Consider the following 19,904-nt stretch of genomic DNA (forward strand, 5'->3'; position numbering starts at 1 on the left):
AACTCAGACATATTTCCACCAGTATCATTCAAAGTTGACATTGACCTATTTCATACATATGCTCGTCAATTTGTTTCACGTCATGTAGCAGTAACATGTCAATTATTGAAGTTTCGAAATATGTACTGCATCAAATTCATGAAACTTTATACAGATGTTAACTGATGTTAAGCTCACATTGCTTTAACATTGAAAAAGACATTTATCTTTGTCATTTTAATTAATTTGTAATTGCATAAGTAATGAACTTTCCTAATTAGGGTGATGTAGCCACAAATTAATACAACGTCAAATGTGATGAAACTTGATACAGATGTTGATCTCATAGTGTTGTAAATACTGCATCAAACTGTATGAAATATGGTACCAGTGATAATCTGTTAAGTGTTAGAATTGTATGCAAAAATGTTTTGCAACATCCTGTTGATTAATTCCTAGTTGACTCATTTTATGAACTTTAGGATGGTTGCCTACATTGGTTCTATGTTTTCATCACCATGGAACTCATTCTTGGCCATTGAGCGCCATCTGTATCAAAGTATTTTTATCACAGACCTAATTAATGAAGAGGACTCTATCCTCTCTTAGGACTTGTAATCAAAGTACCCATTATTAACAAGTGGGGACTGTGTCATCAACGATGACTTGTTTTTTTTGATCTGGTCTAAAATGGCTGCATTCGTTCACGTAAATTTCTCAGTGATGCCGGGTGCGATTGCATTGAAAGTTGGTTCATATATAAATCCCTATCACATATATATAAATAAAATATGAATTAAATATTGTATATACACTCATTCTGGCTTGCCACATGTAACCAAATGTGAGCAAAGTGTCAATGATGCTATTTTTACTTTCTCGTGTCTATTTATAGACAGAGAAGGTATTAGAGTTGAAAACCAGTGTTTGATCTAAGACTTCAAAAATAGGGGCCATCGTGGGCCCACTCCCTTGAAAAAAAGGGGCCATTGGCAAAAAAAGGGGGCCATGCTGGGCCCCTTGCAATTTTTAAAGAGGGCCCTTGTTGATCCCAACCAGCAGATAAAAAGTGGTCCCCCAGAATTATTAATCAAATTAAAATTGCAATTAATTGTTTTTAAAAGGCTTATAATGGACAGATTGGGTTGCCAGGCAACATTTACATAGACAGATTCCACTGTGCTAAAGGAATCGACAAAAAGGTGCAGTAGCTGTAACTGTTGATATTTTTCTTTCTGTGTGTCATCCAACAACGGCAGTGTTCTATTGAGCTTGAAGTAATTTCACTAGCATTCAGTTTGTCAACTACGTTTTTAGTTATTCACGTTTTAGTTGTAAAGTAAACCCTTATTGTTCACAATTTAATTTAGATTCAATTGTCAACAATACCACTGCTAGAAATAGAGTGGATATACAGACTTTGTTGACAAACTTGATTTTTTAAGAATTACAAAAACCATTTTGATACTCAGAATAAAACACTGAAAGCAGCCTATTAAAAGTGACAGCTACTGTCCCTTTAATCAAATAATATGAAGTTACTGCAGTGACTGGCAGTTCACCCGCAAGAAGGATCTCTTCAAAAAGACAGACGTACAGGTGAGTCAACATTTAATAACACACTTTTATTCGTTTTTTTTAGTACTTTGTGCCCTGTGGGCACAAGGTACTAATGTGATGGCGCGGCCCAATATGGCCAACATAGTGGGCCGTATGCTGTGGACGCGGGTATCTCAGAAACGCTTCAGTAACTTTTTCTGAAATTTGGTCTGGTGGTCACTTGGGCATGTATCTCAAACGGTCTTTTTTCTTTTTTTGATTGAATCATTTTAAAGTCACTTTTTTAGCTTTTTTCTGAAAACCACTATTTTCACTTTTTCCTCAAAACCACTGATTTGATTATTGTGATGTTTGGCATGGGTGTTCGTATAGTTGAAATACCGTCAGAAATGTTCAAAATTTGGTGATACATGCCTTACATTATTTTTAAACAATATTTTTATCCATTTTTATTAGTACTTTGTGCCCTGTGGGCACAAGGTACTAATGTGATGGCGCGGCCCAATACGGCCAACATAGTGGGCCGTATGCTGTGGACGCAGGTATCTCAGAAACGCTTCAGTAACTTTTTCTGAAATTTTGTCTGGTGGTCACTTAGGCATGTATCTCAAACGGTCGTTTTTCTTTTTTTGATTGAATCATTTTAAAGTCACTTTTTTAGCTTTTTTCTGAAAACCACTATTTTCACTTTTTCCTCAAAACCACTGATTTGATTATTGTGATGTTTGGCATGGGTGTTCGTATAGTTGAAATACCGTCAGAAATGATACATGCCTTACATTATTTTTAAAAAATATTTTTATCCATTTTATTTTATATTTACTTGATTTTGCCTCACTTTCGCTAAAGCTACCGTCTGCGCATGCGCACAACTGTAGGACAAAATCTGAGTTGAAGAATCGAAACGGACGCCATCTTGTTTCTCGGTATGGGCACATTTTTTACATTGTGACCGTTTCACTGTGTATTTCAACATGTTCTATAGTTATGAAGTTGACAGTGATGCACTTTTGCAGCTGTCGTGTATTTTTTGGTACGAAAGGCGCCTTTGATCGACTGAAGAATGATGGCCTCCGTAGGCGATAAACACATGGCAGGCATATCAGTTCTACTGAGGAAGTAATCCACTGGCCCGTATAGGTCAGGGGCTCACTTAGGGGAGAACCACTTGATTTCTGGGGGGGTATGGAGGATTTCGAGGAAAAAAAATTGTCACCAGGTGAAATAAAAGAAAAAAATTAAGCCTGTAATGGCTTGAGAAAAAATATTCTCATAACAGACAGAAATAAAAAAGGAATTGTCACAATGCTGTTGAAATGAGCAAAATTTTGGAAACTTCATTCTCATGTATTCTTTGCTGGCATGCTGCCAAAGGCACGCAAATGTTTTTACCACAAGTAATTCTTATGTGTGTTTTTTCCAGCACTTATGATATAAGCATTCACTACTGTACACCTCGGTGCACTCGATGTTTTCCTTCCCTTTTCTGACCCCAGAAATCATGTTTCAGGATTTCTGTTGCAATATCTCAATGGTATAGGCAATATCTAGATGGGACTATTTGACTTCTGTAAATCGTGAAAATTTAAAACACAAGATAGGAGTCAATAAACTAGTGTTAAAACCAATACATTATTCTCTCAATATAAATATGTTAGAAAGATTACAAGTTGAATGAAAATTGAGGAACAACAAATATAATGAAATACAATGTGTGAGCCTTGTTTCTCTGACGACAAAAGATAACATCTCCCCTGAGAACTTAAAAGGACTTGACTGTTTTAAAGAAAAGCAGGTATAGTACTGATCACAGTTGATTTGCCAAAAAAGTGTTCTATAATTTAAAGTTGTATATATAATCGACTTTCCATTTTGTTTGTCATTTGTTGGAATGTAAAATGAATAAATAAAAACATCCTGTGATATATGAAACACTGGCTTAAATTTGAAAAATTGCACTGCTACTCCATTTGAAAAAAAAATTGATGCAGGTCTGACTGTAGAAATAAAAAAATGCTGTCTCTCTAACAAAAAAAAGTTCCCATACCCACTTCCTGCATACCCCCCCCCCGAAATCAAATGGGTCTCCCCTTAATATTCGCATGCGCACATAACAAGCTAGCGTTGTTTTCCAAGGACCTTGAAAAATCAAACTGACGCCATCATGTTTCTCGGTCAGTTGCGAATTTTGACGTTTTAAAGGTTTTAGCGTATATTTGATTGCTGTCATGTATTTTTGGGCACGAAACGCTCCTTCGATAGACTGAAGAATGATGGCCTCCGTACTCGGTACTCCCCAGTACCGGCGAATCCATTGCTTTTAATAGCGAGGCAATCCCACCGGCGGCCCGTACTAATAGCTGGGTGAGAGCGAGGGAATGCTCTGTCCTTCTACCTCCGGCCTCCATGTCATAACAAACTAGTGTCTTTGTATGTTGATGTACTGTCCTTTCGACACAGCGATAACTTTTAGTTTTCTGTTGCTTATTTTGGGTAATTTCGACAGTTGTGCATTGATTTTGACATCATTTTTGAGTTATAACCGTCGATGTTGGCAACTCTCTCGCTAGCCCTGCGTACGATGCTGTGTGTACGTGTTAGGAACGCACACAGGGAATGCACTGCGTACACTGCATACGTACACAGGGCTAGCGAGAGAGTTGCCGACATCGACGGTTATTTACGAAAAGTGAATAAAAGACTGGCATTTTTGGAAGCGATCGAGTAGCTGAGGTGGGCAGGGATACGACTTGGGCCCAAGAACGCTGAATTTCGGCAGTAATTTGGCTTTTTACGTCAAGTCCCAAAATGGATTTGAAGTCACCGACCCTATGTACGGGTCTTTGCAGGGCTTTGGTGAGCGGGGCGAATAGCTGTAGCGGAACACACAGCATCGTACACAGGGCTAAATCCGACATGGTAATTTGGCATGATCATCAGATCATACATGATCCGAGATTGCACTTTAGCAAGGTCACGATAACTAATGTTGTTTGTTTAATACCTATATATTTCCACTAAAAGACCATTAGAATTTCCTCCTGGCTACTTTGAAATCGTGCACTGGCATGCATGTAGTTGTCAAACATCACTATGCTTTAATGTACAGTAGACTTTCATACTATGAATATATCGACTGTCACTGCATGTGTGCAAATCACTCCATATCATATCAAAAAATGTAGTATTGCGACGTTTGAGCTGCCAGAAGCCAGAATTTACAGCTTACGAGAAAGTTATCTTACATGTAAAACTCAGTTCTACTGTGAACAAAATGCAAGCGATGTTGTCTAACTATCGTGAATAGCATAATATTTTGTACCTATCACCGTGTCAGAAAATCAGAAGGAAACAACCAGTCAGACAAACTGTGTTCAGGATGATACTGTCCAATTTTAATATTTGTCTCTCGGCACACACCAGATACTCATGACTGTAAAACAACATTTCCATATAATTGTATATTCAGTTTTTATATTTAGTTTGCTTTTCACCATATTGTATGTCCTTCCCTGCACTACATAATTCAAAATTAAATATTGTTTTTGGCCTATACATACCGATACTTGAGGGGTAAGCTTATTTAGTCTAATACATTAAAGGTGCACTGTTGACCTACAGAGTCCAAACTTTTTATCATTGTATTGTAGATAGGTGTACACTCCAAATACTAAGTACAAGTGTGGTGAGTGTAACAAGCAAATGTTTTTTTAGTCAATGGTTCATATCAAGGTTGTTGATACTTAGAATCCACACTCGAACTTATGCTTGAGCGGTAACCAACCAGTTCAAATAACTTTCATTTATGTCAAAACAATTTGACTTTTTGCCAAATTTCACATTTATGGCAATTAATAAACAGTAAGGAGGTACAAAGGACGTCGGTGCCCCCGGGCCCCATGTTTCAAATTTTGACCATTTTCTCAACTCAATACTGATGATTATGCATATGTTTTATTGCAGACATGTACCATCAGCTACCATTCATCATGTCCATAGAACAGCAAGTGCCATTGTGACAGCCACTTCACCTGAGAGAAGAAAATATGATTTTTTTATTGAGCTGTAAACACTGAAATGCCAAATCTGATTTTAATAAAAATTTCACCTTAACATGTACCATTTCTGAATCAATTTTAAGTAAAGAGTAAAGGAATAAAATAAAAAGAGGGGGTAAATAAATTAAAAAAATAAACTATTAAAAATGTTAAATGCTAGATTTTGGTATCCAGAGAAATAATAAACTTAGATTTGAGAGTGTGTCCTTTATCTTATATTTCTTCAAAATTTCAAGTTTAGAGTAAAGGAGTAAAATAAAATTTGGGGGTTCACGTAAATAAGTTGAAAAAAATAAATTATCAAACCTGTAAAATACTAGATTTACGTATACTAGAGAAAAATTAAACTGAGACAAAAACACTCACTCTCTTCTCTATTTGTTTGATGACAGAAATATGAAATATCTAAACCGTTTTTGTACGACTGGAAACCCCTCGTGGCTACCACGCTGGTATGCGAATCACTGCCAAACGAATAAATAAACAAGTGACTTGTCCTCGGAAACTCGCTGCCAGTTTACAAACATAACCATTCCCTACCACTCGGATATTTTGATCACCCCAAGAAATGTCAGAAATTAGCGTCCACGACACCATGCACTGAATACCAGTCCCGGCCACTCCATCATGTAAAATAGTTATACCGTATCAGCATTGCTTGCTATTTGATCATAACGTACTACAGACTATAGCTTACATATGGTAGCCTTACATATCGAAGTCAACGGTAAAATTCCCTAAATTGTATTCACCTGCGGGGTGCGGTTGTGTTGTGAACCGGTAGCATCGGTCTGCGTGTCAGTTTCTTACACTTCCATCGTTGTACCTCCTTCATCGTCGGGCGTGGGTGAGGAGACAACCCGACGGCTTTACAGATATAGCCACGGCATAGTAACCATCGTACCGCTGGCATAGCTACGCATGGCCTTCTACACACGTCCCCAGTGTTTGCGGTGACTTTTTTCTCCTCGCGTACGGCATACGCATTAGTCTCCTAAAATTGCGTAATGGCTGGATTTGAGTGCGTAATTTCACTGCCGCACTCTATTGATGAAAAAACTGACAGCAAAATACAATGTGCCGTTGAATAAACCTACACTTCATATTCGGATTGTACGATGTAACATTATTTATGAAAACAGTTTAACAAACAACTTGAACAATGTTGAAACGTAACAGCGAAGGGTATACATGCAACTGTCACAACACATCGGGCAACCCAAAAGTTAGAGTTATGGCAGCTTATCCGGACGGTTTCTGGACGTTTCGGCACCAAGTCGTTTCGGCCAAAGACGTTTCGGCCTTCCAATTTCAGGCCCCAAGTCGTTTCAGCACCGCAACCCAAGACGTTTCGGCATCACTGAAGGCTACCTGTGGGAACTAGTGCTGGAGCGTAATGTTGCAAATCAAAGCACTAAAAAGTATAGTGTCAACTAACATTCACGTACATGCTTAATCTTTGTGAGAACATGGGAAGAGACCGTAAGAAAAAACTTCATATCATTTTCAAATCTGTGACACAAGTTTATCGATATCAATAGCCGCCGACACGGCAAAAGTTTAAAAGCGGTGAGGAAACAGCACGGCAAAATTCACAAAAAATGCACATAAAGTACTGGTCAGAACGAAAAGGTCACTCTACAAATATGACGGATCAGTCAATTACTAAATAGTTAGAAAAAAAATCGAAACACAGATGCCGAAACGTCTTGGGTTGCGGTGCCGAAGTGACTTGGGGCCGGAAATTGAGAGACTGAAACGACTTGGGCCGAAACGACTTGGTGCCTGAACGACCAGTTACCATCCAGACACTTCTGCAGTGTTCAAAATTTATCGGGATTCCGACGAGCTCTACCAATGAATCATTTTTTCACGGACTCGTAGAGCAAAGTTGAAAGAAATTAAAACAGATTTGTCTGCTTCGACGCCATGCTGCATGTGTGCTCGATCAAAATTTGGGAACAGCGAGACGCGATGATCATGCACTGTTGGCATTTATATAATTTGTCGCAACATTTCTGTCAATCACTCACTTTCAGAAACTATCGCTCGCCTGAAAATTAGCAACATAATTCATAGGCACAGCTGACATGATAACGTGCCTAACGTGATAACGTGTGGAATACGATGCCGATTTTTCAGACAACGCACAGAAAATCCGAAACTTTCCACACAAAATGAGTGATTGACAGAAATGTGTTGCAACAAATTTCGTCTGGTTGTCGCCTAAGCTCAGTCGTGGGGAGTGCTTTTGGTGTTATCCTTTGCGTATAGAAAGCGCATAATGATGAAAAAATGCGTAGAGAGTCAATTTCAATGCGTAAATACGCACAATTTTTGCGTAAACGCGAACTCTGGTCCCGTCAAAGACGTCATCCCAACTTACGTCATTGTCGCAAAATGTCGTGATTTAATATATACCACGTTACGGTAAATCCTCGTGTTGTCGTAGAGCATGGGCGTAAAACATAGTGGCCTGGCAGAAACAAACTACCAGGCGCCGGTCTTGAAATATTGCGCCCGAAATGGCGCCATGGCCTGTGAAAATAGCGCCATAGCTGATTTTTTTGCGCAAAATGCGCAATGACGCACTCTAGATCAAACACTGTGAAAACCAATATGCTGGTGTCAACTTCTACTTCCGTCTGTCAAGATCTACTTCCGTCTGTCAAGATCCGTTGACGTCATGCCATTGTGATGGGTCATATCATAAACTGGTGGGGGTGTTCATGGTTCAGGTTGAGGTGTAGGAGAACGATTTTGAGCTGTGACAAAAAATCAAAAGGGACTTAGCGGCATAGCCACAGTGTTAAGCCTTACTCCAAGGTTTCTTAGTTGACTACGATCTATTACAGACTACTGAGCTGACGTCAGGGATAGTCACTTTGTGTTTGCTCACTCTGTGTGCGTTAGTGTTTGGTACTGAGTTGCGTGGATATCCCCTCATGGCCTTACGTGATATGGGCCTGTTGCATAATCTGCAGATGATCATATGCCTCTGAGTCTGAAAATGGTCATTGTGTAAGCCTGTCGGCATTTTCGTAGCATTTTTTCTCATTTAATTTTGCAAAATATCGGCGAGTACCTCAATATTTAGTCCCCACAGACACCATCCGGGGGGACTTATAGGTTTGGTCATGTCCGTCCGTGCGTCCGTCCGTTCACCCAGATATCTCAGACATGCCCAGGTCAATTTCTTTCAAACTTTGCACAAGGATAGTACCCTACCCCATACAGATGCACGTCGATTTGTTTCACAATGCGATCAAATTTGGCCGTGTTAGAGGACTTTTTAGTTTTCATCTCCATAGACTCCCATGTATAAGGCAGTCTCCTTAGACTCCCATGTATAAGGCAGTCCATAGACCCCCATGTATAAGGCAGTCCATAGACTCCCATGTATAAGGCCAAGAAAAATAAAAATTTAGTTTCTCATCGTATTAATATTGCAAAAAGAATGCAGTGACACAGTTTTTAGTCCCTACGGATGAAGTCCAGGGGGCTTATATATTGGGTCATGTCCGTCTGTGAGTCCATCCGTTCACGCAGATATCTCAGATATTTTGACAAAATGTCACATGACCTCAGTGACCTTTAACCTCAAATATATATATATTTCTCCAATACTCAGTAACCACAGGTGCTACACCCTTCATATATGGTATGATGGGACAGCTTATGACGCCACATATTGTACCTCATTAATTATGTGCATATCTAATTGTGAGCGAGCCAATACAGCTAGATGTCTGATTTTTCGTATATAGGTATAACTTAGCAATACAATTTTTTTGACAAAATGTCACATGACCTCTGTGACCTTTGACCCCAAATATACATATTCGTTCATAACTCAGTAACCACAAGTGCTACACCCTTCATTTATGGTATAATGGGACACTTTATGACGCCACATATTGTACCTCATTAATTACGTGCATATCTAATTTTGAGCGAGTTAACAGAGCTAGAGGTCTGAGTTTTGGTATATAGGGATAACTTTAGCACTACAATGTTTTTGACAAAATGTCATGTGACCTTGGTGACCTTTGACCTCAAATATACATATTTGTCCATAACTCAGTAACCACAAGTGCTGCACCCTTCATATATTGTATGATGGGACAGCTTATGACGCCACATATTGTACCTCATTAATTATGTGCATATCTAATTCTGAGCCAGCCAATAGAGCTAGAGGTCTGATTTTTGGTATATAGGGATAACTTAGCAATACCATTTTTTTGACAAAATGTCATGTGACCCCCATGACCTTTGACCTTAAATATACATATATGGCCATAACTAAGTAACCACAAGTGCTACACCCTTCATATTTGGTATGATGGGAGACCTTATGACATCACATCCTGTACCTTATTAATTATGCGCATATCTAATTCTGAGCCAGCCAATAGAGCTAGAGGTCTGATTTTTGGTACATAGGTATAACTTAGCAATACAATTTTTTTGACAAAATGTCATGTGACCCCAATGACCTTTGACCTCAAATATACATATATGGCCATAACTAAGTAACCACAAGTGCTACACCCTTCATATTTGGTATGATGGGAGACCTTATGACATCACATCCTGTACCTCATTAATTATGTGCATATCTAATGCTGAGCCAGCCAATAGAGCTAGAGGTCTGATTTTTGGTATATAGGGATAACTTAGCAATACAATTTTTTTGACAAAATGTCACGTGACCCCGATGACCTTTAACCTCAAATATACATATATGGCCATAACTAAGTAAACCCAAGTGCTACACCCTTCATATTTGGTATGATTGGAGACCTTATGACATCACATCCTGTACCTAATTAATTATGTGCATATCTAATTCTGAGCCAGCCAATAGAGCTAGAGGTCTGATTTTTGGTATATAAGGATAACTTAGCAATACAATTTAACTTGATTTTAGTCAATTAAACTTGCTATATACATCAAAGATACTGTGATATAACATTATTGAAAGTCAAAAGACATTTTACTTCAGCCAATTCCTAATTTGCATTTTAAATGAATTTTCATACTTAGGGATATTCATCTGAATTGACTTGATTAAAATTGATGTAACTTGCTATGTTCATTTCAGACACTGTAATACAATATTATTGAAAGTCATTAAGCATTTGCTCTTCAGCCAATTCCTAATTTGCATGTTTAATGAACTTTCCTAATTAGAGATATATATCTGAATTGACTTGACCAAAGTTGACAAAACTTGCTACATATATTGCAGATACCATGATACAACATTATTGACAATCATTAAGCATTTTTACTTAAGTCAGTTCCTAATTTACATATTTAATGAACTTTGCTTATTAGGGATATATACTGGGATTTACTTGATCAAAGTTGGCAAAACATGACAACATTGATGATTATACCTGGTTAAAACAATATCGAAAGTCATTTCACATTTTCATGTCAGCTAATTTACAATTTGCATATGTAATGAGCTTTCACAGCTCGGCATATATGGCTTGAAGGACTTGGCCAATGATAATTACACTTGCTATATAAAATGGTGATACAATGACAGCAGTCAAAGAAGTTTAATATTTTTATTTCAGCTAATTACATATTTTTATACTTCATGACCTTTGAGAATTAATCGGCGGTGATTATTGTTCATTATGTTGATCATAATACTTTCAATGAAGTTGCAAACATGTGGCAAAGGTTCAAATTTACACATAACTGTATGAAACACGTGAGCATTTTCAGTTCATATCTGGTTGGTATATAGGGATAACTATAGGATAGAAATTTTTTGACCAAATGTCATGTGACCTCGATGACCTTTGACCTGAAATATATGTTTATGTCGATAAATACGTAACTATAAGTGCTATGTCCTTTATATTTAGTAGGGTGGGAGACCTTATGACAACACACGCTTTACCTCATTAATTATGCACACATCTAATTCTGGGCAAGGGTATAGAGCTAGAGGTCTGATTTTTGGCATATAGGGATTAATTAGCAATACAATTTTTTTTCAAAATGTCACGTGACCTTATGACCTTTGACATTGATTATACATATATATGCATAACTCGGTAACCACAAGTTCTATATCCTCCAATTCTGATAGGATATTAGACCTTAAGATGTCACATCTTGTACCTCATTATTATGCACATATGTATTTCTTGGCTAGCCAATACAGTAGAGGTCTGATCTTTTTTTCCCAATTTAGAACCATAACTTAGACATGTCTCATGTGTTTCCAATTGGGAACATCGACATAGACCTATGTGCCCATAGATTTCAACATATACACTCCAGTGATACTTCTTAATGACCACATTTCCCTGCCCCATCAAGACTAATACTCCTATTACAAGTGGGGACTATGTCATTGTCAATGACTTGTTCAAGATAACTCTTTCTTCCCAATCGTTTCCTGGAGTTTCAGAGTCATATGAACGAAAATGAGTGAAAGTTTTAGACAGGGAAATCGGACGTCGGCCATGTTCAATGTTTACAGTACAATCCGAAGTTTATGTGGAGGAAGTAACTAACAAACACTGTTAATGATGCCCTCCCTCTAGAGGCAGACCTTCCTATATGAAGTACCACATTTGATGCTTGTGGATAGCTTGACCACACAAAGGAGCATTTTAACTTTTTAGCTCCGCTGTCAGCGACGCGGAGCTTATCAAATAGGTTGATTATCCGTCGGCGTCCGTCGTCCGGCGTCCGTTGTCCGGCGTCCGTCGTCCGTCAACAATTGCCTTCTCCTCTGAAACCACAAGTCCAATTGCTTTGAAATTTTATATGCAGTTCACTTGGGGTGACCTTACTTCAGTTTGTTCAAATCATGGTGATATTTGCATATTTGTATTTTTGGGGCATTTTTTGTGTTTTTGATAAAAAAATCTTCTTCTCTGAAACCGCTCATTCGATTGCTTTGAAATTTGATATGCAGTTTGCTTAGGGTGACTTAAATCAGATTTGTTCAAATGGTGGTGAAATTTGCATATTTGTATTTTTAAGGCAATTTTGTCATTTTTGGTAAAAAAATCTTTAAAAATCTTCTTCTTCAAAACTACTGGTCAGATAGCTTTTATATTTGGTACATATGTTTCTAGGGATGATCTATTTCAGATTTGTTCAAATTGTGCAGAAATATACAAATTTGCATTTTTAAGGCAATTTTTGCCATTTTTGGTCAAAAAATGTATTTCTCAAAAAGTACTGGTCTGATAGTTTTGAAATTTGGTATACAGGTTTCTATAGATGAACTAAGTAATATATATTGAATTTCTGATGAAATCTGTAATTTTGTATTTTTGGGGCAATTTTTGCCATTTTTGGTCAAAAAATGTGTATTTCCAAAACTGCTCATCTGATAGCTTTGAAATTTGGTATAGAGGTTCCTACAGATGAACTAAATGATATTTATGGAAATAATGATGAAATCTGCAATTTTGTAATTTTGGGGCAATTTTTGCCATTTTTGGTCAAAAAATGTGTTTCTCAAAAGGTACTGGTCTGATAGCTTTGAAATTTGGTATACAGGTTTCTACAGATAAGCTTAGTAATATATATTGAATTTCTGATGAAATCTGTAATTTTGTATTTTTGGGGCAATTTTTGCCATTTTTGGTTAAAAAAATGTGTATTTCCAAAACTACTTATCTGATAGCTTTGAAATTTGGTATACAGGTTTCCATAGATGAACTAAATGATATTTATTGAAATAATGATGACATCTGCAATTTTGAATTTTGGGGCAATTTTTAGTCCTTTGGGCCTTTGGCCCAAAGTACTAATGTGATGACGCGGCGTCTGTTTTCGCATACAGTGGGCCGTATGCTGTGGACGCAGGTATCTCAGAAACGCTTCAGTAACTTTTTCTGAATTTGGTCTGGTGGTCACTTGGGCATGTATCTCAAACGGTTTTTTTTCTTTTTTTGATTGAATCATTTTAAGTCACCTTTTTAGCTTTTTTCTGAAAACCACTATTTTCAATTTTTCCTCAAAACCACTGATTTGATTATTGTGATGTTTGGCATGGGTGTTCGTATAGTTGAAATACCGTCAGAAATGTTCAAAATTTGGTGATATATGCATTACATTATTTTTAAACAATATTTTTATACATTTTTATTTTATATTTACTTGATTTTGCCTCACTTTCGCTAAAGCTACCGTCTGCGCATGCGCACAACTGTAGGACAAAATCTGAGTTGAAGAATCGAAACGGACGCCATCTTGTTTCTTGGTATGGGCACATTTTTTACGTTTTTGAACGTTTCACTGTGTATTTCAATGTTTTCTAAAGTTATGAAGTGACAATGATGCACTTTTGCAGCTGTCGTGTATTTTTGGTACGAAAGGCGCCTTTTATCGACTGAAGAATGATGGCCTCCGTAGGCGATAAACACCGGTACCGGCAGGCATATCAGTTCTACTGAGGAAGTAATCCACTGGCCCGTACAGGTCAGGGACTCACTTAGGGAGAACCACTTGATTTCTGGGGGGGAGGTATGGAGGATTTTGAGAAAAAAAATGTCACCAGGTGAAATAAAAGAAAAAAATTAAGCCTGTAATGGCTTGAAAAAAAAAATACTCATAACAGACAGAAATAAAAAGGAACTGTCACAATGCAGTTGAAAAGAGCAAATTTTGGAAACTTCATTCTCATGTATTGTTTGCTAGCATGCTGCCAGAGGCAGCGCAAATGTTTTTACCACAAGCAATTCTTATGTGTTTTTTTGTTCCAGCACTTATGATATAAGCATTCACTACTTTACACCTCAGTGCACTATATGTTTTCCTTCCCTTTTCTGACCCAAGAAATCATATTTCAGGATTTCTCTTGCAATATCTCTATGGTACAGGCAATATCTATATGGGACTATTTGACTTCTGTAAATTGTGAAAATTTAAAACACAAGACAGGAGTCAATAAACTAGTGTTAAGACCAATACATTATTCTCTCAATATGAATATGTTAGAAAGATTACAAGTTGACAATGAAAAATTGAGGAACAACAAATATAATGAAATACAATGTGTGAGCCTTGTTTCTCTGACCACAAAAGATAACATATCCCCTGAGAACTTAAAAGGAATTGACTGTTTTAAAGAAAAGCAGGTATAGTACTGATCATTGTTGATTTGCCAAAATGTGTTCTATAATTTAAAGTGGTATATATACTAGACTTTCCATTTTGTTTTCATTTGTTGGAATGTAAAATGAATATATGAAACCATCCTGTGATATGTGAAACACTGGCTTAAATTTGAAAAATTGCACTGCTACTCCATTTGATAAAAAAAATTGATGCAGGTCTGACAGTTGAAACAAAAAAATGCTGTCTCTCTGACCAAAAAAAAGTTCCCATACGCACTTCCTGCATACCCCCCCCCGAAATCAAATGGGTCTCCCCTTAATATGCGCATGCGCATATAGCAAGTTAGCGTTGTTTTGCAAAGACTGAAAAATCAAACCGACGCGATCTTGTTCCTCGGTCTTGTGCGAATTTGACGTTCTAAAGATTTTAGAGTTTATTTATTATTACTCTCTCGCTAGCCCTACTTACGATGCTGTGCGTTGGCAGCCAACACACAGCATCGTACGCAGGGCTAGCGAGAGAGTTTCCGAGATCGACGGTTATTTACGAGAAGTGATAAAAGACTGGCATTTTTGGAAGCGATCGAGTAGCTGAGGTAGGCAGGGATACGACCTGGGCCCAAGAACGCTGAATTTCGGCAGTAATTTAGCTTTTTACGTCAAGTCCCAAAATGGATTTGAAGTCACCGACCGACCGCGACCCTACGTACGGGTCTTTGCAGGGCTGTGGTGAGCGGAGCGATTAGCTGTAGCGGAACACACAGCGTCGTACGCAGGGCTAGGTGAGAGCGAGGGAATGCTCTATCCTTAGAACTACCTCCATGTCATAACAAACTAGCGTCGTTTTATGTTGATGTACTGTCCTTTCGACACAGCGATAACTTTTAGTTTTCTGTTGCCTATTTTGGGTAATTTCGACAGTTGTGCATTGATTTTGACATCATTCGATCGCTAAAGACAGTGTGTGCTTATGTTGACCGATTTACGCGCACTGCAGAATCACAGCATAATCCGACACGGTTATTTGGCATGATCATCAGATCATACATGATCCGAGATTGCACTTAAGCAAGGTAACGATAACTAATGTTGTTTGTTTCACTGTCGTTTAATACCTATATTTCCACTAAAAGACCATTAGAATTTCCTCCTGGCTACTTTGAAATCGTGCATTGGCATGCATGTAGTTGTCAACATCACTATGCTTGAATGTAGTAGACTCTCACTACGAATATATATATCGACTGTCACTGCATATTGCATATGTGTGCAAGTCACTCCATATCATATCAAAAAATGTAGTATTGCGACGTTTGAGCTGCCAGAAGCCAGAATTTACAGTTTATGAGAAAGTTATCTTACATGTAAAACTCAGTTCTAATGAACAAAATGCAAGCCATGTTGTATAACTATCGTGAATAACATAATCACAGGAAACATTCAGTCAGACAAACTGTGGTCAGGATGATACTGTCCTATTTTAATATTTGTCTCTCGGCACACACCAGATACTCATGACTGTGGAACAACATTTCCATATAATTGTATATTCAGTTTTTATATTTAGTTTGCTTTTCACCATATTGTATGTCCTTCCCTGCACCACATAATTCAAAATTAAATATTGTTTTTGGCCTATACATACTTGAGGGGTAAGCTTATTTAGTCTCATACATTAAAGATGCACTGTTGACCTACAGAGTCCAAACTTTTTATCATTGTATTGTAGATAGGTGTACACTCCAAATACTAAGTACAAGTGTGGTGAGTGTAACAAGCAAATGTTTTTTAGTCAATGGCCCAAATTTATTTCCTATTTGATGGACAATAAATACATGTGTAATCAATGCCAACAATCAAGTTTAAGTAATTTGGTTTAGATTAGCCATTGTCCATTATATTACAATAGTTTGTGGCTAAATTTTCTCCCCTTCTGTATCATATAAGTTCACCTTTTCCTGTTTTAGAGATTGTTGATCCTATGTAGTTCCATCTCTTATTCTTAATTCACTTTCACACATGTCAAGGTTGTTGATACTTAGAATCCACACTTGAACTTATGCTGGAGCAGTAACCAACCAGTTCAAATAACTTTCATTTATGTCCAAACATTTGACTTTTTTGCCAAATTTCACATTTATGGCAAATAATAAACAGTAAGGAGGTACAAAGGACGTCGGTGCCCCCGGGCCCATGTTCCCATTTTTGGTCAAAAAATGCGTTTCTCAAAAAGTACTGGTCTAACAGCTTTGAAATTTGGTATAACTAAGTGTGATATTTTGAAATTATGATGAAATCTGCAATTTTTATTTTTGGGGGGCAATTGTTGCCATTTTTGGTCAGAATATTTTATTCTCAAAAAACTACTCATCAGATAGCTTTGGTTGACATGTTCTTAGGGATGATCGGATGTGATATATTCAAAGTATGATGAAATCTTCAATTTTGTATTTTTGCAGCTTATTTTAGCCACATTTTTCTGGCCACTGCATTGAGCTATCAAAGATTTCCACCTTCTTCATCAACATGTGTCAAAAATAGTTATTCTGTACATAAACACAGCGGAGCTATATCGGCCGCTAGGTCGCTTGTAGAAAATGACAAATTGAATAAAAAGGTATTCTGAAAATGTCAAATACGCAAATATTCAAAATAAACAGGTTAACTGACTGGTCAGCCATAAAAAACAATGAAAATGTTTATGATCAAAAGTTTTTGAGATGCGTACATTTCAACAAATACAGAAATTATTAACATTATAAATATAAGACCGAACTATTTTTTCAGGGATGGGACAGGTTGGAAATGAGGGGTGAGAGACAAAGGCACTCCTATTGCTGCATGTGGATGCAGCCACACCATTTCATTTACAGCATTGTGTTCAAGTTCCATATTGTACTGACTGTCATACAAGGATAACATAAGCAAATGAAATCAAATTAGAAAAGGATCAATGCTGTTGTGTGGATTTTGCTGAACATGGCTGATTTTAATATTTCGAACTATATATTTGGTATCCAGCAAAGGCATATTTTGATGTAAAGTCAAAATTAACACTACATTGCTGACAATATATGTTACTGTTTCTGCATGAACTTTTCTTTTTAGCTCACATTTGGTTATACCAATGTGAGTTTATCGTATAAGCTGAAGTCGATGGCGGCTGTACGTATGTATGTATGTATGTAAGTATATATGTAAGTATGTACGTACGTACAGTATGTCCGTCAACATCAAAAACACACAAACCACTGCACATTTCAGCTTGGTATTTGGTGTGTGGATGCATCCTGGGGTATAGATGGGATTTTGTTCAAATGAAGTCTGCATTGCCAAAATTATGCAAATGAGCTTACAAAATATGAAAATGGTCAAGAATCAAGATCTCAAGAAGCGCTGCTTTGATTGCTTTGAAAATTTGTGTGCAAGTACCTTAGGTGAACCTTATACAGTTTTATGAATATTGTGAATTTCTCCTTAATTTTGTATTTTTTGCTGAATTTTTGGTTATTTTTCTCATTTTCAGTAAAAATTCTTCTTGTCTTAAACCGCCAGTCCAATCGATCTCAAATTTGGGTTGGATCTTTGCACGGGTGTTACTCTTCTAATTTGTTGAAATTATGACAAAATTGGGAAAATTACTATTTTGGAGCAATTTTGTCATTTTTGGTCAAAAAATCTTAAACAGACAGCTTTTATATTTGGTACACTGTACATATTTGGTACACAGACGTACAGAAATGACAATAGTTAGATATGTGGAAATTGTCCTGAAATATACAAATTTGTATTTTTAAGACAATATTGTCATATTTTGTCAAGAAAACTTGTTCTTAAAATTACTTGTTTGATAGCTTTGTAATTTGGTATAAAGTCCTGAGGGATGTTATTAGATAAATTTTCTGCTCAAAGTGTTGGGAAACCCCCAAATTTGTATATTTTAGGTAATTTTCTCAGTTTGTGACCTTAAATGACCTACACCAACCCAGGATATGTTGTGAGACTGTGAACATAATTTTGTCATATCGGGTATCAAATTGTAGGAAAATTTGATCCAGAAAACAAATAGGCAAGCGGCAGACTCACCTATTTTTCACACTTAATGTACCCACCTTACATACGGCCACATTATACGTCATTTGAAAGCTTATTATCTGTACTTCAAGAAAATTGACGATGTGGAGCTGCCAAGTAGGGCCATACCCCCTTAATTTGCATAATTCACATGGGTATCCAATTTGCATAAATGCGATGTAAAATTAGAAATGTCATTGGTAACTACTCGAAACATACTTTTAAGCTATTGAGTGATATATCAAATGAAAGGTATTTGCATGTTAAATACAACATGGATATCCAGAGAGATATTCAATTGATTTCACTCAAATATTTTTATATTTATTGTGAAAAAATTATTTTCCCCTTTTGAATAACAATATTTTAAAAATTGTAACACATGCAGCCACATCATACAGCCACATCATAAGTCATTGGAAGCTTATTATCTCTACTTTATGAAAATTGACAATGTTGAGCTGTCAAGTAGGGCCATAGCCCCTAATTTGCATAATTTACATGAGTATCCAATTTGCATAAATGCGCTGTAAAATCAGAAATTTACTGTTAACTACTCTAAACATACTTTTAAACTATCGAGTGCTATGAAAGGTATTTGCATGTAGAATACAACATGAATATCCAAAGAGATATTTAAATTGATTTCACTCAAATATATTTACATATTTATATTGAAAAATATATTTTCCCCTTTTGAATAACAATATTTTAAAAATCTTAACGCATACAGCCACATCATACAGCCACATAATAGATCATTTGAAAGCTTATTATCTATACTTCAAGAAAATTGTCAATGTTGAGCTGTCAAGTACGTCCATAGCCCCTAATTTGCATAATTCCCATTCGTAAATTCCAGAAATGAGATATGAAAATTAGGAATTTATTAACTACTCTTAACAAACTTTAAACTATTGAGTGATATATCAAATGAAAGGGATTTGCATGTAGAATACAAAATAGATAGCGAAAGAGATATTTAAATGATTTTATTGAATTTATTTCATAATTATATCGAAAAACATATTTTCCCCTTTTGAATAACGATATTTTTATAATTTTAACACATACAACTACATCATACAGCCACATTATACGGCACTTGAAAGCCTATTACCTCTGC

General features: G+C 36.7%; 1 protein-coding gene across 2 annotated transcripts in view; it reads left to right on the forward strand.

Annotated features, from left to right (window-relative positions):
• The window catches only part of LOC139137833 (6-phosphogluconate dehydrogenase, decarboxylating-like), a 258,052-nt gene that overhangs the window by 87,252 nt on the left and 150,896 nt on the right, over positions 1 to 19,904 (forward strand). The window lies entirely within an intron of this gene.

Source organism: Ptychodera flava, chromosome 7, assembly GCF_041260155.1.
Source record: "Ptychodera flava strain L36383 chromosome 7, AS_Pfla_20210202, whole genome shotgun sequence".
NCBI lineage: Eukaryota > Metazoa > Hemichordata > Enteropneusta > Ptychoderidae > Ptychodera > Ptychodera flava.